Source organism: Podarcis gaigeae (assembly GCF_964106915.1).
Source record: "Podarcis gaigeae genome assembly, chromosome: 10".
NCBI lineage: Eukaryota > Metazoa > Chordata > Lepidosauria > Squamata > Lacertidae > Podarcis > Podarcis gaigeae.
The window spans coordinates 49,459,657-49,476,749 of record NC_139686.1 but is presented as its reverse complement, the minus strand read 5'-3'; the positions used below and the strand labels follow the sequence as shown (position 1 = coordinate 49,476,749).

General features: G+C 43.0%; 1 long non-coding RNA gene across 1 annotated transcript; it reads right to left on the bottom strand.

Moving 5' to 3' along the window:
• Window positions 1-5,872: 5,872 nt before the first annotated feature.
• On the bottom strand, window positions 5,873-16,690 carry LOC310826684. The gene is made up of 4 exons (XR_014555927.1): window positions 16,467-16,690; window positions 13,290-13,440; window positions 6,168-6,954; window positions 5,873-5,916 (listed from the first exon to the last, which is right to left on the bottom strand). It is a non-coding gene; the product is annotated as an uncharacterized lncRNA (long non-coding RNA).
• Window positions 16,691-17,093: the final 403 nt, after the last annotated feature.

The window sequence follows — 17,093 nt, the reverse complement described above, 5'->3', positions numbered from 1 at the left end:
TACTTGAGCTTCCTTCCAGAGGTGACCATTTATGTATCACCAGGAAATGAAATGAATAATAATAACAAAGAATAATGACATACTGATTTGCATAAAATTTATGCAAATTATAAAAATGTGTGCTAATATAAATTCATGAGTCACTTCATGAATTGGTTGGCCACAGAAAGATTCGGAGAGAGAAAGGAAAGGGGGACAAAAAGAAGAGAGAAGAGTTGCCCTGTCTACTTTGTGCTCTGGTGCTGCCCACTATTGGCTGCCAGCACAGATCGCCGAACAGATTATCTCAACAGAAAAAAGGTTGTCCACCACTGTAGACAAAAACTTAGGCATTATTTGCCTCTCAAGAGCCCAGTTTTGAGTCTGCACAACCTACTAAAGCTGTGGTGTCCTGAACACCCTCATGTAGCAGTAGTTGGGGACAGAGTCAGTGCTATTTTTCTAGAAAAAGAGGTACCAAAACTCACCTTGAACCCTCTCTTGTTCTCTTATAATGGCAATGGCACCCACCTGAGAGGTGCTGGAGCTAAGATCCAGGGAGTTCTGGCTGAAAAAAAGCCCTGCATAGAGTTGTAAAGATGGCAGCCACATTTGCAGAGATAAGTTTGTATCCAAACTTATCCATCAAACCATCAAACCAATGGGCCAAAGCACCGCTAGTATGAAGAACCTACAAATTCAAAATACCAAGGGGATGACTGCCTATGTGGTGGGTGGAAGATCTAAAGCTAACAACAAGGCTTATTCTGTGGATACAAGAAGCAAACAACAGAAAATGATGGAGAGAACCTGAAGAAGCCTGTACTATTTCCAAAGATGGATGTGAGCTGCTGCAAAAGAAAAAGAAAGAAGTTAGTTGTGGCTATTAATTTCAACGGGTCCACTCTGAGTATGGAGAGCATTGGATACAACCCATAATTGCCTCGTTAGTAACTACAGAGGTAGTGTCAATGAACAGTGGTGGTATAGCTTCTTTAAGCCAGCTTAGCGTTTAACCAGCCAATTGCAAATGAATGCAGTTTCCATGGATCACACTTGGTGTTGGTTGTTGGGCAAACATAAGAATATAAGAAGGGTCCCTGCTGGATCAGGTCAGTGGTCCATCTTACCAGTGTCTGTTCTCACAGTGGCCAACCAGATGGCCATGCGAAGCCTGCAAATAGAACCTGAACCCAAGAGCTCTCTCCCCTCCCATGGTTTTCAGCAGCTGGTATTCAAAAACATGCTGCCTTCAACAATGGTGACAGAACATAGCCATCAGGCTTAGTAGCTGTCACGGTCCGGTTTATGGGCGGTCAAAGTCCTGGCAGAGGACATCAGGACCGGGTGAAGAATGGCGGGGTGGGAAAAGGAACGAGAGTCCAGAAGCCAGTACAGTGGTACCTTGGGTTAAGTACTTAATTTGTTCCGTTCTTAACCCAAAACTGTTCTTAACTGAAGCACCACTTTAGCTAATGGGGCCTCCTGCTGCCGCCGCGCTGCCAGAGCACAATTTCTGTTCTCATCTTGAAGCAAAGTTCTTAACCTGAAGCACTATTTCTGGGTTAGCAGAGTCTGTAACCTAAAGCGTATGTAACCTGAAGTGTATGTAACCTGAGGTACCACTGTACATGTAAATAACATATGGGTGGGTACCAACTCACAGCAAAGTATATGTACTTTGGTGGATATAAAAAACTTGGGAACATCCATTATTTCTGGGTTAGTGGAGTCTGTAACTTGAAGCGTATGGAACCTGAAGCGTATGTAACATGAGGTACCACTGTAGAGAGCCAGGAGTCAAGAAGCCAAGGGTCTGAGGATCAGGAAGCAAGGAGTCAAGAAGCCCAAAGCCACAAGGCAGGAAGTGTCTTGCTGTGGCAAAGAGCCAAAGGGAAATGCTGACCTTCTATCCCTTCCCGGCTCTTGCCACCAGGTACTGTGAGTTACCAAGCAGCCTCACCTGTGTGGCCGCGCCTTGCCTCTTGAGAACAAACTTAGGAAGGCCCCAGTCCTGCGAAGCCATACCCGTCACAGGGCCTGGCTCCTGCACACAGTAACCATGAGGAAAGACTCACCGCAGCTTGCTTTTCCAATCTTCCCATCACTGGCTGTCTTCAAATGTGTGAAATATTTCAAGCCCGTCATCCCTGCACATTACCTTGTACTTTTGTTTGCTTTCAAGCTGAACGTGGAGAGCAGATGACATTTGCATGGGTGTTTCATAGCTGTTCTTTCTCTTGGCATAAAGAATGTAAGATCCCTTCCTGGCCTCCATCAGGGGCCATATCATTGAACTAAAGGCTGTTAGAATATTCTCTATGTTTTTAGAGCTGTACAGGATCTCAGCGTGCCATACGTGCTATGCTTGGTGTTAAATTAAAGTGGAAACGTTTTCAAGGACGTTGTAGCTCTTAGCAGCCACTCAACTGCTAAATCTGCTTGAGGGCTTTTATTCCCAAGGCCCAGAGAAATTCCGAGAAGCGAGCCCGTCGCATACGGCTTTTCTCCTTCTGTCATCTCACTTAATACATTGTTGAAAAATCATCCTCAACCTTTGTGGAAGTCACTGTAATATTTAATCCACTTTAGGCCAGAAAATAAATAATGTACTGTTTTTAATTATAAGTACAGTGAATATAAGCTGACTTCACAGAGTGGCTCAAATCCATCTGTCTTCGTTGGAGAACGGCATGCTGATTGATATACATTAAAGCGCTCTTGTTATAAATCTTTTAGTTGAGATGGTGGAACTAGCTACTGCCAAGAACGCAAAATTCTGGTTTGAGTTCAAGCATCCCAGCACGCAGCATTGCTAGAGGCACATCCAGGTGATGGTAAGTGTGCCCCAAACACATTTTAGCCCTATAAGGAGCTACAGCAGGGGTGGAGGACAGCCTCTCTAGATCTCAGGACTCTCCTCAGGCCACAGACCTTATCTCTCCTGCTCCACCCCTTTCTAGAGTGCTGTTGTTTGTCTGGTAATGCCTCTTGCTTGCTTGGATGTAGGTATGTGTTAGATAGACAGAAAGACCTCTGACTTTGTGTGGCTCAAATGTAGACAACCGTACAAAGGGAAGAGTCACATCCAGGGCTTTTATTTTCCCCCAGCCGGAACTGCTTAGGTGGGCTCCGTTGCCATTATTAGAGAACAAAAGGAGGTGTTCATGGTGAGTTCCGGCACCTCTTGTTCTATAGAAAATAGCTCTGGTCACATCGATTGCCCACTTTTGCCTGGGGTGATCCTCTGAAGGTTGGCCATGGGGTAACGCAGACCTCAGGCTGAAAAAGGTTCTCCACCTCTGCAGTATGTAATGTGAGATTTTGATGATATTCAATGGAGGAGAGAGGTTTGTGTAAGAGGAGGCCAGGTTTATTTCTTTTTCAAAATAATAAATAAATGACTAATTAAAGGAGATGTGGCGTTTGCCCGTTCTTTTGGAAATGTCTGTACAGGGGGAGAGAAAGAGTTAATAGGTAGACCAATAGAAAAGCCAGAGGCTGAGCCTACCTGTTTATAAAAAGAACTTAGCCTGAGGTTTAGTTAGCTGTTAGTTGTTGTTGGTTGGTTGGGAAAAGGCAGTTGGAAAAGCAGTTGGCAGGCAGATGGAAACAGAGAGACAGTTAGTGCAGTTGGTTCTTGTGTGAGGGAAGGTAGAAGAGTTAGAGACAGGATAAAATAAGACTAAGAGGGTAAAGGGAAACAGCATTTCAAATGCATTTAAAGTTTATTTGTGTTTGCAATAAACGACACTCCTCATTGTTAACTTGAGATCCTGACTGAGACTAAGTGATTTACTGGGGAGAACCTGGTTGGTGGCAGCGGATTAGTGGTGTACGGGTCAATAGTCCGTGAGACGACTGGGGGCTCCGTACGAACACCACAAAAGATTACAAAGAAGAAGAGCAAGAAGAACATCTTCCAATGATTGGACATTACTGTGAGGGGAGGGAGCAGAGGGTAATTGGCACTGTGCATTTAAAGCTCTGCCCCCAAAGAATCTTGGGAACTGTGATTTGTTAAGGGTACTGAAAGTTGCTGAGAGACCTCTATCCCTCCCCACCCCCCGAGCTGCAGTCCACCCCCCCCCCTGTGATGCAGGAATCTCAGGGTAGACTCTTAGCAAACTACAATTCTCAGGATTCTTGGGGTGAGTGTATAGTACAGATGGGGGCGTGGTTTGTTAGTGTTAGAATTCCAATATTCGACTCTCCCCAGCCCAAAAATGTAGTGTGTTTGCTACATGGATGAATTAGGATGGTTTTTCTGCACAAAACTTCAAGTGAGAAAGGTTACTGCATTTCCCATGCACTTCAATGCAAACAGCGGCTTCTTAAAAATATGGTTATTGAAATATGGCACTCCCTCTGTCTTTGTTCATCTAGACTAGGGGTTATCATTCTACTCCTAGTCCACATTGGTTTCACATCTGTTCATTCGTAAGTTTGGTCTGTCCTGTTTAGGCACATGAAATTTCTTATTTAAACATGTATTTAAATGGTATTCTAGCTCGATGCAAGAATTTCTAAATGCATTTTACTCTGAAATAGGCGCTTTTAAAGGTTTGGGTAAGTTTCCTGAGTCGAGAACAGCACTGCCAAATCCAGAGAAGTGCAAAATCTGAAATATAATTACCTTTTTATTTGCACATTAGTTTAGGAGGTGTGGAACATGTCAGCTGACAGAAATCCAATTCCTCGCGCATCTCTAGACTAGACATTTTTTGGCCATAAAGCTAACACACGCTGAATTATTCTGGGAACTGAGTACATTTGGACAGAGAACAGACATCTTTGAAGACCCGACTCCATTTCTACTCTCATATCTCTTTTTGCTAAAAGCCTACTATATATCTGCATCACATTAGTGCTCTATAGGAGCGCTGCTATAGCAATGCTAGAGAAACATGATATAAAAGAAAACTGGCAAGGCCTCTAAGACTTCATATGGCTCCGGTCTAGGAAAGCCATTAGTGTCAACTTGAGCATAAGATACTAGTGCAAAGGACTGGCAGATAGACAATGTGCTTGGTTCTTTGGAGTACTATGAACTGCTACTTTATCAGCTGTGGCCCCACTTCCACAGATAAAGCAAACAGACAACGAGAAATCAGGAAACAATGCAATCCAGAAACCCTCCATGCTCAAGACTTCATTAATTTTTGTTTAGTTCTAGTGGGGTGTTATGGATATATCACTGGTATTCCTTCCTATGAGACAGAAATGGCTTTAGCTAGTGACTTTCCATGTAGATTTGTTTTTTTTTTGGGGGGGGGGGTGGCCCTTAAACCTAAAAAAAGAATAAATGGTAAGATTTTGATTATTTGGGATGTGAAGGTAGAAATACAAGCTGCGGAGGAATTCCTAGGCTAGTCTATACAAAACAACCTAGCCAAGCTCGGGCCATTAAAAAGCAATACTGGGGGCCATTGGCAAGGCAAGAGAACTATCCTTCCCACCACCGGAGGTGTGAACAGAGACGGGGAATTTTGGGAGGTTCCCAGGGTAACTGGGTTTGAGATGACAGGAAAGGGGAGTCTCGAGCAAGAGTTGCTGGGAAGAAAAAGGGGAAGAAGAAACAGGTTCCATCTTGGGCAGGCTGGCTGAAGGCTGGCTAGGAGAGATGCCTTGGACTCCATGGCTGCCCTGCTTGTGGGGGACAAGCTCCTATTGAAATGATCGTGCTGTAAGATCTGGACTCTCTTCATGCAGACTAAATGTGCAAATAGGTGATTAAACCATATTTATTAAAGTTACAACAGTCTCAGTCATGCCTCAATTCTCCTAAGGAACACAGACCCTGGGTGAGTGCCTGGAACTCTATGGGCTTTTGCCACCACTTGGCAGAGAGAGGGGGAGGCACCCAACTTTTGTAACAATAGAAACATAGGAAGCCGCCTTAAACTGAGTCAGACCAATGGGTCATTTAGCTCAGTACTGCCTACATTTATTAAGTTGTGGGCGAACATATCAGACGACACAGCGATTCTTCCAAAACAGCTCTTTATTTGTAAGCTGGAACATAACTGAACTGAGGAGCTCAGTCAGCCTGCTTATATAGAGCTCCAGAACAATGTATCTGTTGCCATTTTCTAAAACTATCCAATCACTGAACGTCACTTTTGATCCTTCATTTGCATAACTATCTACAGTATCCCCCTGCTGGTCCCAGGTGAGAACTTCAGTACATAACAACATTGACTTGCAGAGGCTCTCTGAGGGTAGGACCAGAGCTACCAGTTAAGTGTCACAAGAACCAGAGCCACAAGTTGCAGCACACACACAGCTCTGGAGTCTAGTTAGGAATCCAAGGCAGGAGCTGGAGACCATCATGTAGCAGAGATTCTTGTCAAATAATATTTGACAAATAATATCCTATTTGCAGCAGAATGGTATTGGTTTTGCTCAAATATTTTCCTTGCATGGTGCAAGCAAATCAGGATGAACACTAAATAAAGAGGTTTTCCGGAGGAGCCCAGTAAGAGTTTTTGGCTATTTCATTGTCCTGAGGTAAAATATATGAATGAAAGCAACGCCACCAACTTCTCTCTGGTGACCAAAAGATAATCCCGGCACACTGGCAGTCCATGCTTCGGTTTAATGTGAAAGACAGCTGCATGATGGATTCACAAAAGCATTCTCAGTTTACAATAATAAGGTATTGTCATTATTTGTCTGATCAGAGTCCACAGAAGTTGTCCTTCTAATTTCTGGCATGAAATGGGAGAGCCTCAAAGCAGTTATGTGGGAATGGATTACACTGAGTTATGAATGTTTAAACACACTTGGGAGGATCCAAGGGGTTTTGAATCAATAAATACAAATTATTTTTGAGAATTTCTTTTCACAGTCCATCTTCAATAAACAGTCAAGTTATTAGGAACAAAAGAAAGTTTTTCTGCATTTGCAATTCTTCTCGTAACACTTTGTCTTGTCATTCTGCTTCCCGGAACTCTCTCAAGCTCCTGTAGGTAGCTGTATATAAAAAAGTAATATTAATTAAAGGCATTTTGGTATAGTCTATGATTAACAACATCTACAATCTCATCAAATTCACAGGGTGATCCTATCTGTATTTACTTGCAACAAGTTGGAGGTGAGACAAAATGAATTGAACTTATTGCCAGGTGAATGCACCTAGGTCACATGCATTGTACAGGAACTAGTGGTTTTGATGAGAAAGATAATCAGGTGTTTAATGTCAGCTGGAGACAGAAGTCATATTAAAAGAGGACCCACATAACAAGCTCATTTAACTATGAACCTGGCTTCATCATGTCTGTCTTAGCATTCCAGCCCTTCCATATTTACATATTAGTCTACATCAGATATAGGGAACCTGATCAGGCTAGTGGGCCAAATCCTTATCTTCCCTATTCCTCACAGGCCAAATTTAACAGGCAGTTGGGCTCACCGGCCAATCACATGACGTCACAACGTCATCGGGTGATCAAAGCATCACATGAGGCTGGCAAGGAGGGCTGTACAGTGCTCTGAAGCACCATAGATTGGCATCCTTGAAACCCACTATCTGCAGGGATTGACTAATGGATCAGACTCCCCATGGAGCTGATCTAGCTGAATCTCTACCTGCTCCACACCTGATGTCACATAACACACCTGGTGAGGGCCAGGTGGGCATTGTGTTGGGCCATGCAGGAGAACTTAGGAAGCAGGCCGGTCCAAATTTTGCCTGCAGGCTGGAGGTTCTCCACCACTGCTCTACACACTGTCTCACAGTTGCTCTGGTTGCCAACTACTCCCTCCTTCACCACTAAAAGGGAGCTAATAAAATCAGAATTCAATTTTAAAGTCTGCTGGAGTTTAAAAAAAAAGTCTTCAGTAACTGCTGGAACTTCACTGCAGATTAATTGCTAAAAGAAGGTTGAAATGAAAATGGTGTGTGTGTGTGTGTTTGTGTGTGTGTGTGTGTGTGTGTGTGTGTGTGATAAATGGAGTATCATGGAAAACAGCATGGCTGACTGGCTGGCCAGCTGGAACCCTGAATTGGAGCAGTCTATATTGCAACATTCTGTTGCAGATACCACTTACCTGACTCGCATTACAATTTCAGAAGGCAGACCGGTGTGACACGGCCCTTCCCTTCAGCACCTCCTTCAGACTGTCACAACATCACAACACAACTCATTCCTCAAGATTCCCAAGTAGCCTAGACCTGAACTCTATCGCATGAGAAAGCAAGCCTGTTTTTGTCTTCTTTTCAGCACTGAGCATGCCGCACATTCTTTCCCTGAGATATAAGGTTTGCAATGTGTTATAATCACCAAGGAGAACTCATGTCTAAACCACAAAGGTTACCGGGTAGAACAAAATGTAAGGTAAACGATGCACTTAGATCTTCTATATTTGCTGAGAAAACTATGCACTGGATGGATCCGAAGGCTCCCTATAGGAGCTTCCTCCAACATAAATCCTTCTGTTCCATAGAAAGGGATGAAGTTCCATTAGAAAGGGGTTCCATAGTATCAGTGCTACAAAGGAGGGGACGGGACAGAAATGTACAATATGAGTTTGCTTGTCCTCAAAACTTAATTGAGAGCTTATTATTCTCCCCATGTTTTGGATAAGGAACTAATACTGCAAGAACGTGACATGGCCAAGGTGAGTTAGCAATTTACTCAGCTGCCTATCATGTTCAGATCCAATTCTCCAAGGTTGCATTCAGATGAGCGGTTCATTGCATTAGTTTCACTACTTAAAATGTCCTGATTTTTAACACTCCTCTTACACTGGAATAACTGTTGCATTATAGAACTATGGCTTTTTCAATTGACATCCTACCATGCCATGCTAAATTTTAAACGGTGGTCGCATGATTGTGAAAACCATGGGGAAATGACAATGTAAAACTCTCGTTATTTTCTGAGTTAACGAGGTTGCATTTTTTTCCTGGGGAAAAATTATCATGGAAATGAATGCTAAGCTTCCATCAGATTCCATTAGATTTCCAGAATTGGCCCTTACATTGTATGAAAGATTACATAAAGCATGAAAGTGAACTGTTAGTGAAATGCTAGGAACTTTGCCATGTAAAAATCTTGCCACAATCCCATTTGTTCAGAGCAGATATCTTTTCCCAGGGCTTTCTTATAATATATTGAACTAGTAATTGCCAACTTTCTAGATATAACGTAACCTCCTGTGTCTTGTTGTGATCTTCCCACAGTTTCTACAATTGTTGATCACTTCCATCCTATACATCAGAACTAAGCCCCGCTCAGATTAATTGAGCTTGCTCCCAAGTGTGCATGATCGCAAGCCTCATTGTATTCCCCCGCTATATATTCTGCGCATTTATTGAAAAAAGAGAGAGATGCCAACAAAATATGTTAACACTTCATTCAGAATGTGTTATGTTAGTATGATTACCACGAGTTTATCAGACAAGAGGCCAGATTTTGAATTCTCCCACAATGAACAATGAAGTGTACTTAGCACTTCATATAACTCTTTGTAGTTCCAAGCACTTACAAATGTGAATGGCTTATGGCTTACAACACCTATGTACTTGGAATGGTGCTCATCTTGCAGTTCTTATTTTGGAATGGGAAAAGGTCATGCATGCTTGTTTATAAGACATTTGTCCTAAATGCATGCAGCTTTTTGTTGTTGTTTAGTCGTTTAGTCGTGTCCGTCTCTTCGTGACCCCATGGACCAGAGCACTCCAGGTACTCCTGTCTTCCACTGCCTCCCACAGTTTGGTCAAACTCATGCTGGTAGTTTCGAGAACACTGTCCAAACATCTCATCCTCTGTCGTCCCCTTCTCCTTGTGCCCTTCATCTTTCCCAACACCAGGGTCTTTTCCAGGGAGTCTTCTCTTCTCATGATGTGGCCAAAGTATTGGAGCCTCAGCTTCATGATCTGTCCTTCTAGTGAGTACGCAGGGCTGATTTCCTTCAGAATGGATCGGTTTGATCTTCTTGCAGTCCATGGGACTCTCAAGAGTCTCCTCCAGCACCATAATTCAAAAGCATCAATTCTTCAGCGATCAGCCTTCTTTATCATCCAGCTCTCACTTCCATACATCACTGCTGGAAAAATGCAGTTTTTAGTGTGTACCAACACACGGTGTATTAGCTAGAGTACTTGGCATGCGAAGATCAGATGATGACTCAGCTAATGTAGCAGGGTAATAATGGAGGCAGTCTGTAACCAGGAACCACAGACAGTGCCAAAATGGGTCATCACCATAAATACCCACACCCAACAAAGAATTCATCCTCCCTCATTGCTGGACTCATGTGATTGCTTGAAGAAAAGGCCCTTTTCACATAACAGCGATAACAAAACCACAAGCTAAAAATTAAAATGATGTTGCAATCCTAAGCACGCTTACTTGAAGTTTAACTCAAAACCAATAGACCTTATTCCAGAGAAGATATGTTTGGCATTGGAGCATTAGAGTGAAATATGTCATTACACAAATCTAATGTGATACAAAACTCCTCATGGTAGCTGGTGCCCAATGGGATTGGTAGGGTGGAGGGCAGGGAGACCAAGGTCACACCTACAGCATACACCACAGAGCAACAGTCCACGACACCCTTAACAAACTACACTTTGGGGGAAGCCACGCGCTTAGATGAATGGGGTGAATGTGGCCTAGCAGTAAGTGGAGACAGAGCCAATGACAGGCAGAACAAACAAATTGCAGTTTTGTTGCCATTCTCTTCTCTTCTGTTTTTCCCCCAAAGGCAACAACGAAATGAAGCTGACCATCAATCTCCTAATTGTTCATACCAGAAATAAAGCCTGACTTGAAGTCTGTATAGGGGTCAGAGTGTCACCTGATGGATTCTGGTCTACTGGTTTCCCTTCTGGTTTCCTCTGAGCTTCTTGTATTGGCCAGAGCTAAGCAATGGTGATGATCGCCGAAGAATTGATGCTTTTGAATTATGGTGTTGGAGGAGACTCTTGAGAGTCCTATGGACTGCAAGAAGATTAAACCTCTCCATTCTTAAGGAAATCAGCCCAGTGCGAGATGTTTGGACAGTGTTCTTGAAGCTACCAGCATGAGTTTGACCAAACTGCGGGAGGCAGTGGAAGACAGGAGTGCCTGGCATGCTCTGGTCCATGGGGTCGTGAAGAGTCGGACATGACTAAATGACTAAACAACAACAAAGCAATGGTGGCTGTTTGAGATGTTCCAGTTTGGGGGTCTTCTGAAGGTTTGCATTTGATTTGATGCTGTGTTGGCACAGATCACTTTGCTCATGGTTGTTCAGAAGATAGATAGATGATAGATAGATAGATAGATAGATAGATAGATAGATAGATAGATAGATGATAGATAGATAGATGATAGATATAGATAGATAGATGATAGATAGATAGATAGATAGATAGATAGATAGATAGATAGATAGATAGATATAGATAGATTGATAGATAGAAACTATTTGCATTAGCCACCAGCCATAGCAATAAAATAAAATATACTGGGGTTAGAGCTAAATAGTTAGCTGTATAAAATACATTCTGGAGTTTTACATCAGTACAAATGACAGAATTGGTACATGACTCTTTAGCGACAGATAAAACATGTGAGCCAATAGTCTTTCTTTTGTTCTAAAAGAAAAAAGCAGAGGAATGTTAGAAAGTTAATCAAATAATAGATCTTATTCTAATTGCCCCTGCTAAATCTTTTGCAGTTTTTGCTGTCACCTGGTTATCTTGATCTCCCAGGAGAAAAGACACAGTAGCAATGCTTGAGTGACCTGGTATGGATAGTAGTAGAGGGGTAATAGCCTCACACCTCAAATCTTTATAAAGAGTACAATCTAGCAGTACATGAGCTACTGATTCAGTACTGCCATCACCACATGGAAACAAGTGATTTTCCATGCTCATTATTATTCAGAAGCCTTGGAGCAAAAAAACCCCCAGTTGAATCAAATAAGTAAAATCAGATAAGAGGTATAAGTATGTTAAAGACATGTGTGCCTCACAGGATTCAACACAACAAGCAGTCCACCTATCAAAATAATATATCCTCTGTACCTGATGGACATTGGGATGGGGTGATACAAGATCTCTTAAGGAAGGGAGCCCACTTCCAACAAAACATATGGATGGAATGTTGAAGGCTGTGCACACACGAACATGTGAGGTCATTTTCATTCCTCCTGTCCTTTTGGCTTTAAAAAGCTATGATTGTATCACTGTAAGTTCAGTCCTACAAGGGGTTAAGTGTTCCCTAGGCCATCCAGTCAACTGCATAAGCATGTGTTAAGCATATGTGTTCAATACTGAGTGAAACACCTGAAGTCAATTTGGGAAGCTCTTCCAAAGGCAAATGTTTCATGTAGACCATGATCCTGGAACCAGATTGAAATGGAAATGAACAGCGAGATTGGGGAGTAAGTGGGCTTTCGGACTGTAGCAGTTGGCATCAGGCTTGGCTTTAGGCATCTGCATATCAATTATACCTTTCGGCATTTAGCCCACTATACACAATTAGCCTTAAACTGAAGCACATGCTTATGTGCCTCATTTGCCGGACAGGTTGAGAGCTCTTATTATTTTCCATTTGGAAGTCCCCTGTGAGTGATGAGATTGTGGGCTTCTGGCCAAGTGACCACATCAACCTCCACTCTCCAGAAACTCATGCCAATGGACTGTATGTCATACTTAATCAGGCTGGCTGGGTCTCATTTTAGCTACATTAACTGTCATCCTGTTATAGGATTATTGATCCGGATGACTATTTCCCCATTATTTCGATGAATAAAATAAAGAGAAAGGTGTTAGGCAGCATGATTAATTGCAGGTTAGGGGGGGGTTATCCTTTGTGTGCACAATCAGGATTAAACAAATCCTGCCCTTTGAAACAAAAAGCAGTATTGTGATTTCACTCCAGGCTTCCCCCACCCAGCCCCCATGCAATTATTTCCATCTGTCCCTTCAGCACAATTAATCTCATATTTAGTGTATTCAGTAACAGGATCTTTGATTTTAGTTTAAAGCTGGCCACCCTATGGTAATTACTCTGCAAAGCACATTTTCACCTGATTACGAATGATTGATGACTTACTGTACCTTCAAACAGAAGATTATGACACGTTTGCAAGAAATAAGTACCAATTGTGCTCGTGGTTGGCTTATCCTATGCATCGAAGAGAACAAATCCCTTTTTTCTTGAGGCTGTGCAGCAGTTCACCGAAAGTGCAGTTCACCAAACTGTGCTGCTGTGTAGCTTTGACTCATTTCAGTGGGGATTGAGCTGAAATACCTTATAAGCAGTTCATTTGGAAAGGAATAGAGTCGTGTGCTGGTTGGTGACTGTTACCTGGAAGCGTACCGGATGGATTCATGCCATGTGGAGGATGTGATCGTAAGTGCAGCATGTGTTGCACGATCCACTGGGAATTTCTCATGACCATAGGCCAGGCTGGGGGCTGGAGTCCAGCAATATCCAGAGGGCACCTGCTTGACTATCCCTGCCATAGAAATCGGAAAAAAATTAATGATTGGTGTGTATTTGATTTAGTGAGGATATAAGATGCTTAGGAAATGAAACCGACAAGTACCTAGATAGTTCATGTTCTGAGTTTTGTATCCATCCTTTCTTTTTAATCTAGTATGCTTTTCAAACTACCATATTTTTCGCTCCGTAGGGCGCACCGGACCATAGGGTGCACCTAGTTTTTAGGGGGGGGGGGAAATCAAGAAAAAAATTATTATCCCCCCCCCCCCAGCCCCAAAGAGCAGCGTACAGGCTGCACAACCTCTCCCTTCTGGAGGGGTTGCGTGCGGCTATGACACAAGCCAAGACAGCGCTGTCTTGGCTTCCTCTTTAGCTGCGCGCAACCTCTCCAGCCAGGAGAGGCTGCGTGGGGCTAAAGAGGAAGCCATAGCCCCACACAACCTCTCCCTGCCGGAGGGGCTGCGCGTGGCTATTCCTGAAGCCTGGAGAGCGAGAGGGGTCGGTGCGCACCAATGCCTCTCGCTCTCCAGGCTTCAGCGAAAGCAACGCGAAGCCTCCGGAGCGCGGAAGGAGCGCTCCCTCTGCACTTGAGAGGCTTCGCGTTGCTATCGCTGAAGCCAAGGAGCTGCATTCACTCCATAGGACGCACACACATTTCCCCTCAATTTTTGGAGGGGAAAAAGTGCGTCCTATAGAGGGAAAAATACGGTATCTTCCAAAGAAACACTGAAATTCCTCAAATGCTTATTAGGGGATATGTGTCCTAAATAATGTTGGAGACATTTCCATGAAAGACAGCTGGTCCACAACCATGGCCATTTACCTTTTTACAGTCAATGAACAAGGGAGCATTGGGTGGTATATTTTAGATATAGTTAATTTAGTGTGATAGTGGGGACCAATAGTCCTGTCTAGCTTTAAAACATGGCGTGGGGAGTCCACCATAATAATGCAGGAGGTCCTCAGTAAACAAATGAGATGGAAAGGGTTCCTTCAAGGTGCAAAGCCTAAAAACGATACCGTTTTGTAACATTTGCCTTCCATACCTGACGGTTTGCCATTTTCATCAGCAACTCAGTATCCAATAAAAGCACATAGCTCATTCTCAGAGACAGTGTGCCTCTGAGAACTGTACATTACAATCAGGTCCTATTTGTAGGTTTCCCACAGGTCTGCTCACTTTCAAAGGGGGCTGGTGTTGTGACTAGACTTCAGGTGCCTGCTTGGCCACTGTGATGCTCTCTGATTAGATGGGCCTTTGGCCTAATCCAGCAGGCTCTTCTTAATGTTCCTATATTCTTCTGCTTATTTGCTCTACATCTTCTGAATTTAAGATTCAAAAACCTGTTTAATTAAAGACAAACTTTAAACAACAAACTTTAAAGTTCCATTAATAAATGCCCACAAGCCTCCAGCACCAACTCTCACTGAACATTTCCAATAAACTCTACAGCAATTATTATTCCTGCTGCTGTTAAAGGTAAAGGTAAAGGGACTCCTGACCATTAGGTCCATTCGTGACCGACTCTGGGATTGTGGCGCTCATCTCACTTTATTGGCCGAGGGAGCTGGCGTACAGCTTCCAGGTCATGTGGCCAGCATGACTAAGCCGCTTCTGGCAAACCAGAGCAGTTCACGGAAACGCTGTTTACCTTCCCACTGGAGCAGTACCTATTTATCTACTTGCACTTTGACGTGCTTTCGAACTGCTAGGTTGGCAGGAGCAGGGACCGAGCAACAGGAGCTCACCCCGTTGTGGGGATTCGAACCGCCAACCTTCTGATTGACAAATCCTAGGCTCTGTGGTTTAACCCACAGCGCCACCTGCTGTTAGGGTGTAAAATAAAGTCTATATGCAGTATAGACTGCAAGTCTTTGGGGGGAAGTACCCAGAATTGCAAGTACTGGAATATGAGCAATAGTTTGTTGGGTTGTACTGTTAGTTTCTGTGAAGACCTTTCCCCAAAATGTCTCTATCAGAGAATGTGACCACCACAGGTGGTCATACTCTCATGCTATTGTGCTGGAAAAAGCTGTACAAAAAATAATAATCAATAAGCAGCTTATTCCATAAATGTTGTGACCAACACAAACCGAGCTATGCCAAACCAAGTAGAGAATATGTTTTATATTCTCTTCTTCCCCCCTGTTTCAGCAGAAGGCAATGAAGTAATGCATGACCAACCCATCACCCTTTCTGTGACCCAATTGCTTCTATAAAGAGCATGACTTGCTAAAGACAGATGACACCACGTCACCCAGCCTTGTCTCATTAGCATGCATATGAAATTTGACAGCTTTTCCTTCCCAGGCAAAACTGAATTTGGGGTTGAGAGTACGCAGGCAAGAGTTTGTACGGTTTAGTCATCAAATCTGAGTCATATAATACATTCATTTGTTAGAGTATTCCTTACAGTTAAATATATGAAAGCCAAAAAGGATCGCATTAGAGAATTCTGTTGATTTCCTGGACAATACGAGTGATTACATTCTTTCTTTTGTACTTAACGAAACCACAATATTCAAGCATATCTTTTTCCTTCAGGGTTGCCAGACATCTGAACTGCAGTTCTTACTGATGGGAGTTGGCATCTTGCAACATCTGGAGGGCCACAGATTCCCTACCCCATTTTAGAATACGATTGTATCAGTGGTTGGAATATAAAGTAAAATGAACTTTTGTCTAGATACAACAGGCGCCCGGTGTCTGCACTTTCCGGAAACAATTGAAGATTTCTTTTTTTGTTCTGACAGGCTATCCTAGCTGGATAAATGGGCCTTAGACACTCAGGGCAATTTTGTGCGGCTTTAGTTTTGTTTTAAATTTATTTGCTGTTTTGTGTTTTTAACATAGCTGTCAACGTTTCCCTTTTTAAAAGGGAAATTCCCTTATTCCGAACAGGATTCCACGCAAGAAAAGGAAAAAGTTGACAGCTATGGTTTTTAATGTTTTGAAATTGTCTTTATTGTACCTTGCCAGGAAATTGTTGTCTACAAGGTGATTAATATAGTGGTAATGATGAGGATAATCACCATCACATTTAGGAAAGCAGAACTTCCTGAAGAGGATATTCAAGTGAGAAAGATGTATCAATGAGGGCCCCAAACCAATCTGAGTTTGGCCCTGATCTGCACTTTGGAGAAACCCTGATGGGACACAGAGTGATCCAGGGGTGACTCAATCCAGGTCCCAAATGGACTCAAGGTTTTTGCATAGCTCCTCACAGGGCAGTCTCCAAAAAGCAGGCTCCTTCTTCAACTTCTGGCCGAATGATGTAAGGAACTGCAGACAAGGGAAAACACACACACACCGCATAAAGACATACAAATTCACAGTGCTCTTTTTCTAGAAAAAGAACTCACCATGAATGCCTTCCTCATTCTCTTAGAATGCCAACGGTGCCCACCAGAGAGGTGCCAGAACTGAGTTCTGGTGAGCTTCAACTGGGAGAAAAAAAGCCCTGCAAATACAGCAATGAGCAGACCTTTGCACAACAAGCTTTTGATAGCTATCTTTTGACCGTGCCATTTTTCTATTCTAATCCCCCCTCATTGCACCCACCCACCTGTTTTTCCATCCAGTGGGGTAAAGATTCCATATTCCATGATTCTGTGAGGGGAAAAACAATTGGAAGGAGTGTTTTTGAGTGGAGAAATGGTTGGCAA